Genomic DNA, 14,909 nt, shown 5'->3' with positions numbered 1-14,909 from the left:
AACATTGGCAGGCAGGTCCATAGGAGGTAGGAAAGAAGATGGTAGGCAGAGCACACAGTTTCCAAGTGAAACCTGCTTTCAGACCACCACCCAACAAGCATGTGTCCTCTTACACTCTTTTCTTTTTTTCTTTTTTCTTTTGTAGGACTGAGAATTGAACCCAGGGCCTTTGTATTGAGCCAAACTTCCTCTAGTTCTTTTTATTTTGATACAGGGTCTCACTACTTCACTAACTGCCCAGGCTAGGATCAAATTTGTGATCTTCATGCCTCAGCCTCTAAGAGGTTTGGGATTACAGTTGTGTACTACCATGCCTCACTTCCACGTATGATCTTTCTTCCTACTGAAAGGGCACCAAGGACTTGTCCATCCAAAATAAAAAATAGTTGATGGTTTTCATTTCATTTACCTCTTCCCAGTAGCATTTGCACTTTATCATGAATTAAAACTTCAGAGTAATAATGTTAGAATGTCAGAATTTCCATCATTAGCCAATAGAGAATTGATATTATTGGGCCTGCAGGGGAAGGCTTTTCAAACACCCGCAAGTTCCTCTAAGGTTGCCCTTGCCTGCCCTCCTATCATCATCCTGAAAGAATCTACTGCAGAGATGAATAAGCTGGTTGCAATTGCATCTGCCAAGGCAGGACTGCAGAGCCACACATCAACATATGGCCTCATTTGAATTTCCACAACAGGCCAGATATGATTAAATAATTTTTGTAGAACAGCATTTGAATTTTGCTTTTGTCCATATTTTTCATAATAGCCAGCAGAAAACTGATTGCATCCTTCCAAGAAATGAACAATTTGGCATTTTAAAGAGGTCCAGAGGCACACATTAGCACAAAAAGCCCATTAGGGAACCAGGGTGTCAGGCAGATGCAGCTCAGAGGTTTCCACAAGTGCTTTATCTTTCATCTCTAACAAATGCGATTTTTTGAAAAGCATCCAGATTTCTATCCCAAGGGTTATTATTTCTTTAAAGTTCATAAAGTGTGGAATACCAATAAAAATGCATGTTAACATTTATACATATGTCCCCCAGCAATAACAATTAAACATTAAGTTATACTAGAACTCTAAAAACTGCAAAGAAAATAGCATTATGTGGAATTTTAGTCATTTATATTGGAATACCCATGTTAGCCAAAGATGTCTGTACAGATTCATAAAACGCTCTGAGGAAACATTGCCACTGGTCTCTGGGGCGGAAACATTTCTATGCATCAGTTTATCCAGGCTGCCTGGCCAGTTAGTTCATCAAATGCTAATCCAAGTTGCTACACGGGTGCTTTGTGTGATTGACACCAACAATCAGGTAACTGCAAGTAAAAGAGATGATCCAGGTTAATGTAGGGGGCTTCATCCGATCTGCTGAATCCTTAAGAGCAAAGATGAAGGTTCCCGGAGAAGGAATTCTACTCAAGATAGCAGCATCAGGGACCCTGTGGTTCCAGCTTGATGCACATCCTGTGTTCCACCCCAGCCAGGCCTCTCAATCAGATGAGCACTTCCTTGAACTAAATATCTAGATGGATAGATACATGCACAGGTGGAAAAATAATCTCTTGCTTCTATTTCTTTGAGCAGTGGCCCCCACTGGTCCTTTTTGGCACCAAGGACCAGTTTTGTAGAAGACAGTTTTTCCATGGGCCAGTGAAGATGGAGTGATTTGGGATGATTCAAGTGCATTACCCTACTGAGTACTTTAATTCTATTATTACATTGTAATATAAAATAAGATGATTATACACCTCACCATAATTCCGAATCACTTGCCACTCACTGGTAGAGTTTCGGTCTGAGTCTGCAGGCAAACTTCTCTGCCTATGTTCATCTGTATTTGCGGCTGCCCCCCAGCCTTGCACCACCTCCCCAGCTCCACCTCCAATCATCAGGCACTGGATTCTCATAAGGAGCAGACAAGCTAGATCCCTCACAGGCACAGTGCACAGTAAGGTCCATGCTCCCATGAGAATCAAATGCCCCACTTATGCGCAAGAGGCAGAGCTCAGGCAGTGATGCAAGTGATGGAGAGTGAATATAAGTACACTTGAAGGTTTGCTGTTCATCCACAGCTCATCTCTTGCTGTCTGTGTGTCTGTGACCTGGGGTTGGGGACCTCTTCCCTAGTCCATTTGACTGGCACATCTTCCCATACTGTATTAGTGATAGATTTACACATCACACATGACAGTTTCTGCAAGGATGGAGGCTCTGGAAATAAATAATGAGATGAAGTCCTGGCAATGTGTTGGCTTAGTAAATGGATTCTCCGTGGAATTAAATCAGCATCCTTAAGCTAAAACCCTAGTTCCTCACACAAGTTGCCCGAGTTACTGCAGTGGCCAGAAGAACACAGGCAGTTCCCAAATCATACCCTATTGTTTCCAGGAAGTGATGTCAGAGTGCTGGCTAATCATGGCCATTGCAGTTGTTTTCACCACAGCAGTTGGAAGCAAGATGCAGGGTTTGACAAACTGTGAACGCGATGTAGGGGCACAAGGTTGGCCCTGGATGCATTCTGGGATGCTCCTGAGGAATGATGGGAGCTTGCACCCAGTTTCCAGCCTCCTTCCTGATTACACATGTGCCTCATTTTCCAGTTTAGAGCATCACAGCTGGAGTCAGGCACAACAGAAGCTACTCACCGACTTTTCAGAAGAGCACACTGTCCAAAACCCCCAGCAGTTTCTCTCTAGCTAAAGCTAAGCAACATTCAAAATGAAAACTGGAAACTAGTTTTCTTTCTATTACCTAGAAGACAGAGGCACAAGATATTCTGACGAAGGTAGACTGGGACCCGTGGCCAGTGGCTTCTCCTCCTATCCCTACTCTTCACAGAATGCCCAGCTTCCTCACTCACACAGGTATTGACAAGTGACGCCTTTCTGGACCTAAATATGTGGCACATCGGATTTGATACAGGCAGATTGGACTTATAAGTGGAATTATAAACACTTGTTAAAATGAACATGGGGACTGATCAACCACTAAAGAGAATGAAAAATAAAAATATATATATTGTTCTTCATTATTCTCTTTAAAATAAAAAAATGAAGGGGCTGGGGATTTAGCTCAGGGGCACAGCGCCTGCCTGGCAAGCGCAAGGTTGTGAGTTCAATTTTCCCAGTACCGGAAAAAATTTAAAAATAAAAAAATTTAAAAATGAGCAAAGGGACCTTAATTTTCAAAGGAATCTTCTTTTTTTCTTCTTTTTAAAAATCACTTGTCTTGGTACACTTTAGACATAGACGACAGCAGGGAATTTGTACCTGTACACATTCATCACAGGGAACTTACACCTGGGCATGTCTTGGTTCTTCTCTTTGCCCCCATCCCCTCCCCTCTTCAACCACTTTTCTCCTTACTCTCAAAAGCTTTCTTTCCATTCTTCCTCTATTCTCCTTTTCATTCTTCCTCTTCCTTCCTTTCCCCTTGCCCCATCCCTTGTTCCCCTTCCAATTTGAACATTTTCTTGCTATTTCACAATACCGATTATACATTTTGGTCTTTATTTACCCATTTGGTTTCTCACACCAGAAAGACAAAGCAATATTTAAATACGTGTGTCTGATTTGTTTCACTTAAGAGTATGATCCCAAGATGCACCCATGTTTCAAGTTTATCCTTCTTTATGGCAGAATAGTACTTCATTGTAAAAAAAAAAAAAAAAAAGCCCCACATCTTCTTTATCCATTCATCTGTTGATGGGCGTTTTGGTTTATATCCAAGATTTAGCTATTACACACTATGCTGTTATGAACATGGGTGTACATATATAAAGCAGTGGTATGATACTTCTAATTCTTCTAGGAAGATACCCAGAAGGGAATAGCTGGGTCAAATGGAACCTCTAGTTTTAGTTTTTTGAGGAATCTCCATACTGATTCAACAGTGGTTACACCAATCTCCACCAACAATGGAGAAGTGTTACAGGAATCTTCTTTTTTTTAGTTCTCATTGTAAGTGTGGGACTTGGGCTGGGGATATAGCTCAGTGGCACAGCACCTGCCTGGAAAGGGTGAGGTTGTCAGTTTGATTCCCAGTATGAAAAAAAACCTAAAAACACGCTGTAAGTATGGGATTTTATATGTTGGCTTTGCTCAAAGCAGGAAATATGGCTATGCTGATAGAATGTGGACATATTCCTCCCAAAATAAAAGACCCAGTCAAAAATGGGCAAATGAAATGAAGTGACACATCACAGAAAAAGTACATATACATGAAGAAATGCTCAGCATCACTGGCTATTAAAAATGCAAATTAAAACAACACAGATTTCATGTTACTCCAGAAAGAATGGCCATTATAAAAAAAAATCAAATAATAACTAATGCTGGGGACTGTGGGAAAAATGGAACCCCTTTACAGTGTTGATGGGAATGTAAACTATACAACCACTTCAGATATCAGTATGGAAACTCCTCAAAAAACTAAAACAAGAAATTCCATTTGACCCACACAGTCCCCTTTTACGTCTTCCCCAAAGAGTTAAAGACATCATATTACCGTGATACATGCAGACCCATGTTTATAACAGCACATTCATAACAGCCAAATCTTGGAAGCAGCCTGTCCATCAACAGACTAATGGGTAAAGAAAATGTGGTGTTTACACACAGTTAAGTACTTCTCTGCCATAAAGAAGGGTACATTTGAGAAACATGTAGGAAAACGGTGCACCTTGAGAACATAAAGTCAAGTGAAATAACAAAAACAACGCTCACATGGTTTCTCCTATGTGAGAAACCAAATTATAAATAAGGAACAAAATAAAATGTAAATGATAGGAAGTAGGTAGACGGTCTTTCTCAGATGGGGAGGAGATCAAGAGCTGAAGGGAGGGGAAGGATGGAGCATGAGGAAAGGCACTGAGATGCATCATGTCCGTGTACCAGCTCCACATGGGAATGTAAACGTTGTGTACTGCAGACACATACAGAAAAGAAGGAAAGGATCGAGAGATGGACAGGGGAGGAAGGGGAGGAAATGGGATGGAAACATTAGGTCCTACAAACATGTGCCATAACGCTTTTACAGAAAGAATGTAGACATTTTTGAAAAAGTTACCAGATGGCTGCATCAAAATATGTTTCCTGGACAGGGTCCTAATAGAGGAGGAGTATTGTCTTATTATATATATATATTTAAATGTGTACATAATTTTTGGGGGCACTGAGGATTGAACCCAAGCCCTTCACACTGAGCTACACCCCCAGTCCTTGTTTTATTTGGAGGCAAGGTCTCACTAAGTCACTATTTGCCCAGACTGGGATCACACTTGCACTCCTCCTGCTTCAGCTTTGCAGAGAGCTCAGATTATAACATGAGCCACCACGCCTAGCTTTGTTTTGTTTTTACTGTGATCAAATACATATACCACACATTTGCCATAGTAACCATGTTAGGCATACAACCCAAAAGTATTAGGTACATTCACAACCATCCATCTCCAGAACATCTCATCTTACAAAAGTGAAATCTATGGCTGTTTGTCATGGAGAGGATCTCCATGGAGACCTAAATGACTAAGCAAAGGGGCAGTAATAGACAGTAGCACATGGCAGTGAGAATAGCTAACAGACCTGAGTGATTAAAAACAATGTTTGGAGAATTTGAGGCACTGCAAGTGGAGGGCGGTCTGCGGTGAGACAAGAGTTTTATTCTAGAATTTATGGGAAGCACTATAGGATCTAATGCAGGAGGTAGCATGCTCAATTTAGGCCTGCAAAGCTCATCTGTCTGTGATGCAGGTTAAACAGCTAGGGCAGCTGCCTGTAAGCTTCACAGGCACTTGGGTGAAGGTGGACAGGAAGATGCAGACACAGAGAGTCTGGGGGCAGCAATAAGACAGTGGGAGATCAGATGTGTGGGGATGCAAAGGGTCCACAACAGTTCCTTGGCACGCGGTGCCCAGGTTGTGGCACTACCTGTGCCAATGGTGAGATATAGCTCAGATAAAACTGAGGGGCAAGGCAGGAGAGCTGCATTTCCACTCTGCCTGTTTACACATCGTCCCTAGCTAATAGCAAGGTCAGACCTGCAGATAGAGTCCTCAGGACACTGAACATCTTTTCAACTTGGAGAAGTGAAGACTACTCTTCTCCATATGAACCTACCTATAAGTTATACTCCCATGGAAATGAGTTCACACATTATACAATATAACCTGTGCCCAAGGCATTTGTGTGTCAGTTCATTTATATTAATAACCTGAGGCACACATCCTTCTGCAAATAGAGAAGCAAATTCTATTTTCCAATCCAAGTGAATCTTTGAGGGTTTTTTGCTTCTGGCTGCCATAATAACTGTTATATGTTCACTCCCAGAAACACAAATAAAAATGTGCAGATTAATTGAACCACAGCCTGGTCCCTTTTATCTTTGGCAGATTCTTTAAGGGGTAATAAAGTTAAAAGCCAAAAAGTACTTTCACTGCAGTTAAAAAAAAAAAATACTACTGGGTTCTATTTCACTTGCACAGTCCAGTCATTGTCTTGTAATTGGCGACTGTGAGTGTTTTATAACAAACACTTGAAAATGTACCCTGAAGGTTAATGGTGTTTGTTAAACGTCAAATATTACTTATTCCCATTTCACCCAGACTGTGAAGAAATGAGATCACAGAAATGTTTTGTTCAAGAAGAGATTTATAAATATGTGGCCAGGAAGAAGCCAACTGGAGGGGTTAGGTTTACTAATAGTTTAATTGGTACCTCATTTCCACCTGCCAAGACCACAAGGCAGACAGAGGCAGGCCATGGCGAGGTAATGAAGATGAGCACCGGAGTTCTGCTCAGTGCTAGCTAATTATTATTATTCCTCTAAGCGTCATCTCCACTTGAACCTGTCCCCATTAACCCACTGTCTCCAGAGCCCAAGGTGACGCTTCTAAATCACCACTTGTTCAGGACCCTGTCCAGTCTCAAAACATCCTTTGCTCTGCCACGGGCAAGCACAAGTCCTAAGCTGCTCATAGGTTAGAAACCTTCTGGAGCCAGATGACGACCACCATTGTCCACCCCCTCCAAGGACAGCTAAAGAGAAGGGTGTCTGCTCTAGCTTCTAAGATGTTACCAATCAGCTGGAGGTTTCTGCACAATTCATAAAGAAGTCACAGGTTAGCCAAGTATAGCTCTGTTCCTGTTGACAGCCCTGGCTTCAAATGCCAGCAGCTATCAGCTCCTTCTATGTAAGTGGTCCTTATGGGCACTCAGAAAGGCAGCTACTGGCAGGTCTCAAAAACTCTCCTGGCCATGAGAGATTGCTGCTGCCAGCTGTTCTTCATTGCTCTTTGCCATTACCAGCCCTGGCTGTTGACAGCTTTGGGCACCAGTACCTTTTGTGTTGCCAGCTCAGCATGATCTACCTGAGATAGAAATCAGGAATAGGCAACAATATGTCATCTGGAATAGGCTTTCTTAGGATTTATGCTGCAGCATTAAAGGGAACAGTTCATCAGCTGAATCCACCAAGGGTACAGGCAGTTGTGGATAAAGGAAAACAGGGAGGCTCATGTACGTAGTGTCAAGACTTTCTGTGTGGCCGTGGGCAGTGCAGAGGCCACTGAAGACCTGAGGAAGATATAGAAGGGCAACAGGATGGAGTCATCTGCAATAGGGCCGTGAATGAACCCTGCTGCAGGTAAAGTAAACACCTTCCTGAACCCTGTGTGCCTTGCCCCTGCACAGCATCGGCTGCAAGGCATTTGGGCAGATATGGAGTAAATGTGTCTTTGGGGAAGTATTTGTCTCAGCTTCAAAAGGCTTGGCAGCTGACACCTCCAGCCTTTCCCCCCATAGATCTCAGCAGGAGCCTTTGCTGCATGTGTGTCCCACTGCTCATGCCCCTTCCACTCTCCAGACTCGCCGGAGTCTTCTTGGCCTTTGAGTAGACCTCACTGTGTCCTCTGGGTTTCCCAGGCTCCTCTGCAAACCTCTAGTGCTAGAATGATGGCTGCCAGAGGAGCACAGAGACCTCTGCTGAGACCAGCGCCTGACACACATGATGCAGCATGAAGCTCATACTTGAGAGACAGTGGATGCAGAAGTGGGCTGGCGTCACCAGGAACAAAGCAGCTCAGAGGAGTTCTGGGCTCTGTGGTGGGAAAAGACTGGGTACAGACAGCAGGGCCTGAGCCTGTCCACCGAGTGGGGGACATCCAGGCTGTGTGCTCCGTGGGACTGTCATGGGCTCAGCTTTCTCTATACCCAGGAGCTGCCCAGGTGGTTTGGACCATGGATATAAAAAGCCTAAGAGCCTGACGGCTACCTGGCCTAGCTCTCCATGAGGACCAGCACCCTTCCTCCTCTGCCCTTTTACTCCATGGCTATGTGTCTTCTGCTGCTGAATAACCCGATGTCCACTTCCCCCTACAGTTCACGTGCCTTCTAGTTTTCTCTCTGTAAGAGACCGTACTCATTTCCTGGGGCTGCTGCAAAGAGTACCACAATCTACGTAAGGGGCCTAAACAACAGAAATTTAATTTATTCCCTCACAGTGTGCAGGCCAGAACTAAGAAAACAAGGTGTGGAAAGCCATCCTCTCCCCAAGGGCTCTAGGGAGGGTTCCTCCTGCCTCCTCCCACTGCTAGTGGCCCCACATGTCATAGGCTTGTGGCCACATGGCTCTGGCCCTGCCTCTCATCACACAGGCATCTTTCCTCTGTCTCCGCTCCCCATAGGTGTCTCGGCAGACCTGACGCTGTCTCCTGTCCCTCTAGCTGTTGTGTCAGGGACCACACTAATGACCTCATTTTAACTACAAGGTGACATTCACAGGTCTTGGCTGGTGTGGACTTGCACAGCTTTTGGGGGGACATAGTTCAACACCTAACAGTGAATGTTCACAGGAAAAGCAGTTTTCCCAGTTTGGGGACTAACTCCAGAAAAACTGCCTGGGTGGGAATGACTGTGGCGTAGCACGCACGTGCAGTGCTGGATGTTTGTGCAGGGAAATGGCACAGTGGAGACAGGCAGGCCCCAGGGCAGTCTGGGCTCACACAAGTGCTCCCCTCCCATTTCCTGCACTGCTCTGGCCCTGTACTCCTCCCCGAGGTCTGCAGTTCCCTGGGGCTGACCCCTGTGGTCACCCATATGTCCTCATCTGCCTCTTGGCTCTGCCCATCTTCCCTTTACACTGTGGCTGTTCCAGCTTCGCTTCAATGCCAGGATGGCTTCTGGGCTAGTTTTGGACATGTTACACGTATTTATTTTGTTACAGAAACACCATAGCTCACCAGTCTAGGGCACACAAACCCTCAGGGACCTGTCTGGGGAGCTGGTCCTGAACCCCATGCAGAAGGCAGTGTTGGTGGATTCATACACTGAGCAGGACATTTGAAACCTTTGCTACTGTGTTTTCTGTCAGGTGCTAATCAAACCCTTTGGTGTGGACTGAGTGTCTGTGTTCCCCAAAATTCATCTGCCAAACCCCTAAAGCCCCAAAGGGATGATATTTGGACATGAAGACTTTGGAAAATAATTAAACTTAGATGAAGTGCAAAGAGGCCACAGCAGTTTCTCTCCGTCCCTAAGCACACACCCGTGCACACACACACACCTAGAACACATCCGGAAGATGCCCTCTGTGGACCAGGAAGCCACTCCCAGCAGACATGCTAGTGGCCTGTGCCTTTATCTGGAACTTCCAGCCGGCAGAATATTGAGAGGATGGAGTCTGTACTTTGAGCCGTCATCTCCAGTGCTCTGGTATAGCCCAAACTGACAAGCAAACCCTCCAGTGACATGCAAGCCACGCTGGCTGGGAGTCAAGGGTCTGTAACAAAGTCAGCATAGGCCACATGTTCACACCTGGCCCCAAATTCCCCTGGATCCCATTTGGAAGTGATGTGGATCATCCACTGAACAAGAGAGCAAGGCGATTACCCACAGAAGAGTTAGCAGTGCCCCGGCTGTGGACAGAGTTCAGCAAGGAGGTAAAGACGGCTATTATCTCCACGCTACAGATGAAGGAACTAGGCTCACTAGATCACAGCTGCACAGCTATGAAATGAGTAGAGGTGGGGCTGTCCCGCTCAGATACAGAGAGGCGAGGGGAGGGGAGAAGCCCACACTGTGTGCATGTGGCTGAGTCCCACAGTGCCTGCTCCAAGGGACTGAGATGGGTTTAAGGTGCTTACCGAGTGCTGTCCCATCAGGTCCTTCCCCAGCCCCCTCCAACGGGCAGTGGAAGTCTCAGTCAGAGTCCCAGTCACTGTGCTGACTTGCCACATTACTGCGCCCTTCAACGTCCTTCTTGCTGAAACAAGAACAGAGGATCGCACCCTGTACTAACTGCACTGGAGCCTGGGGTGAGCCGGTGAACAAAGGGTTCAGAGATAGGGACCGCAAGGAGAGGGGCCTCCTGGTGAGCCATGCTTAGCTACCCAGGAGCAGCTCAGGGGAATGATGATTCCTGACCTCACTTCTGCTGGGCCGAACAGTGGACCTGTAGCCTGGCCTTGCTGGCAACCAACTGTGTGCCCATGAGCAAGCAGGTGATCAGGTTACTCCTCAAAAAACTGTGATCATCAAAGGTCTGACTTATAGATTTGCGGCAAGAATCCAGTAAGTTAATACTCGAAAGGTGCCTGGACATAACAGGTGGTGAATAAACACTGGCTTTGACTGTGATTGTTTTACTGTCATCTGTGGGGCTGGTGGCAGGATCTGCCCTGCTCATCCCCTCCTCAGGAGCATCTCTTGTGCACATGTCCCTTTGCCAGCTCTTCCTGCCCTGTCCCCTTCATCCAGACAACTCCTACACATCCCAGCTTCCTCAGTTCTCTTGGCCTCTGTCCCTCGCCCTCTGTCGTTGGCTGTTTGCCTCTGTGCTCAGCCACACTCCCTGCCTCTGATGCTGGTCCACATCAGAGGACTTCAAGTTTCTTGAGGAAGGCCCCTTAGGTAAGTGCTCTGTAAACATTCTTGGCTAAATAAATGAATCAGTGGATGAAAGAATGGAACGCTTGATAAATAAGATTTCAATTAAAGAACTTTCTTTTCTAGACATGGAACTTGTGGTTATTACAAGCAGCAATACAACTAGAGGCAGAAAGTGGCATCCACATTCTCAGGGTTCCTACGACTCCCGTGCTTTTATTCATCATTCTAACCAACTCTTCTGGCAGCTGTTATACATGTAATACACTATTCCAAACTCAGCATATCACTGTATCATGCGCATAGCCTGGGTGGGCCAGGCATTTGGAAAGAGCCCAGAGTGGACAGCTTGTTTCTGCTCCATGGTACCCAAGAGCTCAGCAGGGGAGACCACAGGATGAGGGGGGCCCAAAGGCAGGTTCCATCTGAAAGCTTCTTCACTGGCACAGCTGGCAGTCCATGCTGGTAATCGGCAAGCATCTCACAAGGGCCATCAGCCACAGCATGTGTACGTGGCCGCTCCAAGGGGCTGCCCAGGCCTGCCCTAAGTATGATGGCCGGGCTCCATGGGAGAGTAGCACAAGAGAGAAAGGGAGATGTTTGTGGTCAAGCCTCAGGAGTCTAGAGCCCTGTGGGACTAGAATTAGTGTTGGGCCACTCATGGAAAATCCAGATTGCCATGATAACTCAAAGTGTCTACTTATGAGTATGAGGGTCTCTAACAATTTAGGAGCTTACTGAAAAGCAAGCCATGTTAGAAAATACAGGAATTTTAAAAGCAATCAGAACGACAGATACCACAGTGTATCTACCAATGTCTATGATATATGTCACATTTCCTTTTACAATTCTTACACTTGTGCATATAGTTCTGTAATTCATTAAGAGTGACTCTGATCTCTCTGCACAGCTGTTTTTATTTTAATTAACAAAATGATAGCAGTAATATCAAAAATGTATTAATAAAATTGTAACACTAGGCTTAAATACAAATATTTTAACACTTAATTTACAAAAATATCAACAAATTGATACAAAGGTATGTGGGAAGGAATTTTTTTCTTTCCCACATAACCAGTCCTCAAATCTCCTTTTTTCCTCTTTTTTGCTAGAAGTGAAGTGACAAGTGGCTTTGACTGTGTGTGAGTCTGTGTATGGCTGTGGTCTGCAGTCAAGTGTTGGCCTTGTTCACATAAGGCTTTGCTGCACTTTCTGAAATCCACTCACCTAATGTTCACGCATCCGGTGTGAACAGAGCAGAATCCACCGAGTTAGTAACTGAACATAGAGCGAAACAACCAACCTTCCCGCACCAGTGCGTTATCTGCTTTGTGGCTACCACTAGCAAACTGTTAATTACAGACCAGGGATACAAATGAATTTTAGGCCTTGTGCAAACAAAGTATAATTACAAAGATAAATCTGTTGATGAGAAAAATAAAGCAAACTCCCAGCACACAGTTTTAAACCTATAGGAAATTACTTAGGTTAATTTACTTCCATTAGCTCGGGCAACTTGGAGTTTAACTCAAGAAATATTTATTGAATATCTGACATACACAAAGTTGCTTGCTCTTTGTTGCAGTGTGAGAGGCTATGAGACCAAGCTCCCTGCACTCTGGTTGACTGGCATCCAGTGAGAAAAAGAGGTAAGTGCTTCGTGATGTTCTCGGAAATGCCAGAGACACGGTGAGACTTTGATCATCACTTGTCAAATGATGCCTTGACATGGTGTTCAGTGAAATGGGTCTCTGTCATTTTGCCAAGGGCTTTATGGCCATCTTTATATAGAGTTTTCCCCAGAGTGATGTGCCAGGCTTTGCCTCCTCCATCTACTCTCCTTGATCTTGGACCCTTTCCCTAACTAGGAAGGAGGGAGAGCCTGTAGGCCAAGACCTTTTAAAACACCAAATTGCCTTATTAAATATTATTATTCATTTTTATGTTTTCTTTGAAGGACCCATAAATTTTTAAAATTGTCTGGCTATTTATCTACATGAGTATTTTACCCCAGTGAAATATGCATGGTATGATCCCATGAATACTGTAAAAAGAAGCTTAGCTGGAGCTTGGCGTGCTTGACACCTGCCAAGATACTGTTGGCTGGGTGAGGTTCCTACAAGCCACCAAAAGACCAGCAGAAGCAGCATGACGCGGAAGGACGCCTACTCCTGTTTTCAGTGTGGCCTGAGTGGTGCCCTGCAGCCCAGCCTACTGACACCTGCAGTGTCTCCTCTTGCAGTCACTTGGCAAGTATCAAAGAGACATGGAGGGGCAGAAGCTGGTCCAGGGTTCCAGCACTGCTGGCCTGAGCTCTACAGGTGACTTGAGACTGGGTTGCTGTCACTGCCCTGCTCACTCTCAGCATTTGCCTTATTGCCCTTATCGCCACCCCTTTGAAGAGCCAGCACATGCACAGTTGCCAGATCCTCAAGTCTCTGAGGGATGTTGAGCCATCAACCCCAAACCACCCTAGCAACCAGCTGTTCTACTCCCTTACAGCTGGCCCAGAGGACAGAAAGGGACCATGATCGTCCTATTGTCTGGTGCTTGTGTTCCTTGCACTTTCTTCACCTGCCTCCTTCCTGAAGGCTGGTGCCATCCACACTCCAGCAAGCACCAGGGCGACACTGCTCCTGCTGAGGGACAGGACAAGTCGAGTCTCTGCAAGGACCCACCGTACCCCTCGGGTCTGGGCCAAGGCCCTCCCTCCCTCCCTCACCTCTGAGGTCAGTCCACCTTGGTCCCAGGAGTTACCCAAAGCAGACATGGGCACTCACTCCACCCACAGAGTAAGCTGTAGGTTTACTGACTTACATCACAGCAGAAGAATTGTTCCTAAGAGGCACAAAGAGGGTTATTTAGGCAGAATTCTATTTCTTATTAGTACATGTCTGCAGTGCATAACGTTTATACTCCTTGTGAGGAGTTGGTTCATGCACATAACACGTCTCATATAAGAGAAACCACAAGATAGTTAAGCTGTGTCTGATTTATTTCACTTAACATTGTGGTTTCAAGGTGCATCCATTTTGCTACAAATCACTCAAGCTTTTCTTTATGGCAGAGTAGTGCTTCACCGTGTATAAATACCACATTTTCTTTATCTATTCATCTGTTGATGGACATACAGCCTGCTTCCAAGATTTAGCTATATGAATGTGCTGCTGCAAACATAAGTATGCGTGTATCACTGTAATATGATGTCTTTTGGACAGACACATAGAAAGGGAACATCTGGGCCAAATGGAATTTCTATTTTTGCTTTCTTGAGGACTTTCCACACTGATTTCCATGGTGGCTGCACTAGTTTACATCCCCACCAACCATGTAGCAGGGCTGCTTAGCCCCAGTTTCGCCAGCATTCGTTACCCTTGGATTTCTTGATGACAGCCATTCTTCCCGGGTGACAAGCAAGAGCACCCGCCCTCCTCGGTGTGGGTGACGATTTCTGCGGGGTTTAGACACGAGGGGTATGTAGTAAGGCAGACCACTTACCTGTGTTCGAAGCTGCGATCAGCTCGGGCAGAGCAGAGCACTTCCTGCAGACAGGGTTAGTAGGAGGGGCACTTTACAGGTGAAAGGCACTGGCCCAGCGCCCAGTGTACAGGCTTCTTGACTTTTAAGACCCTTTTAAGAATTGTTTTTGGAGTGAGTTTCCTGGAAGGGAAACAGAGCCTGAGTAACTCTGGTGTCCTAAATGCTAATCTTCCTTTACAGTGCAGTTTTAGAATTACATGTTTCACGTGCCCCTTCTACCTGTCTTTCCTTCTTCCGTCCTTCCCCGCGTCCACACAGGGCCCGCCAGGTAAGCGGCCCTCCGGAACCGGAATGGGGCGGACGGCTCTGGCCCAGTGCCGGCTCCGTCCGGGGCCCGCTGTGACCCGGGGCGCGCAGATGCTATCTCCGGCGCGGGCGAGATCCAGGTGGGACAGGGCGGGAGGCCAGAGGTCGCTGGACCGGGGCGTGAACCCCGCCGGGCAGAGCCCCGCCCCGCGCCTGGCCCCGTCCCTCGGCGGG

At 45.9% G+C, this 14,909-nt stretch overlaps 1 protein-coding gene across 6 annotated transcripts in view; it reads right to left on the bottom strand.

Annotated features, from left to right (window-relative positions):
- Galr1 (galanin receptor 1) overlaps positions 1–14,903 on the bottom strand; it is a 109,890-nt gene extending 94,987 nt beyond the window's left edge. The window contains exons 1-4 of one of the 6 annotated variants that reach the window (XR_001233014.1): positions 14,649–14,903; positions 14,388–14,549; positions 13,612–13,727; positions 11,958–13,528 (exon numbers count right to left, since the gene is read on the bottom strand). The gene's annotated coding sequence lies outside the window, so the exon portion shown is untranslated. Of the gene's footprint in view, positions 1–242; positions 1,326–10,147; positions 10,238–11,957; positions 13,529–13,611; positions 13,728–14,387; positions 14,550–14,648 lie in introns of those variants that run through there. The other 5 variants (XR_259119.2, XR_259118.2, XR_001233015.1 and 2 more) reach the window with 5 other exon arrangements.
- Between the last annotated feature and the right edge of the window lie 6 nt (positions 14,904–14,909).

This window comes from Chinchilla lanigera, unplaced genomic scaffold (assembly GCF_000276665.1).
Source record: "Chinchilla lanigera isolate Chin_1 unplaced genomic scaffold, ChiLan1.0 scaffold00001, whole genome shotgun sequence".
Taxonomy (NCBI): domain Eukaryota; kingdom Metazoa; phylum Chordata; class Mammalia; order Rodentia; family Chinchillidae; genus Chinchilla; species Chinchilla lanigera.
The sequence above is the reverse complement of the archived record's forward strand: the minus strand, read 5'-3'. Positions and strand labels throughout refer to the sequence as shown.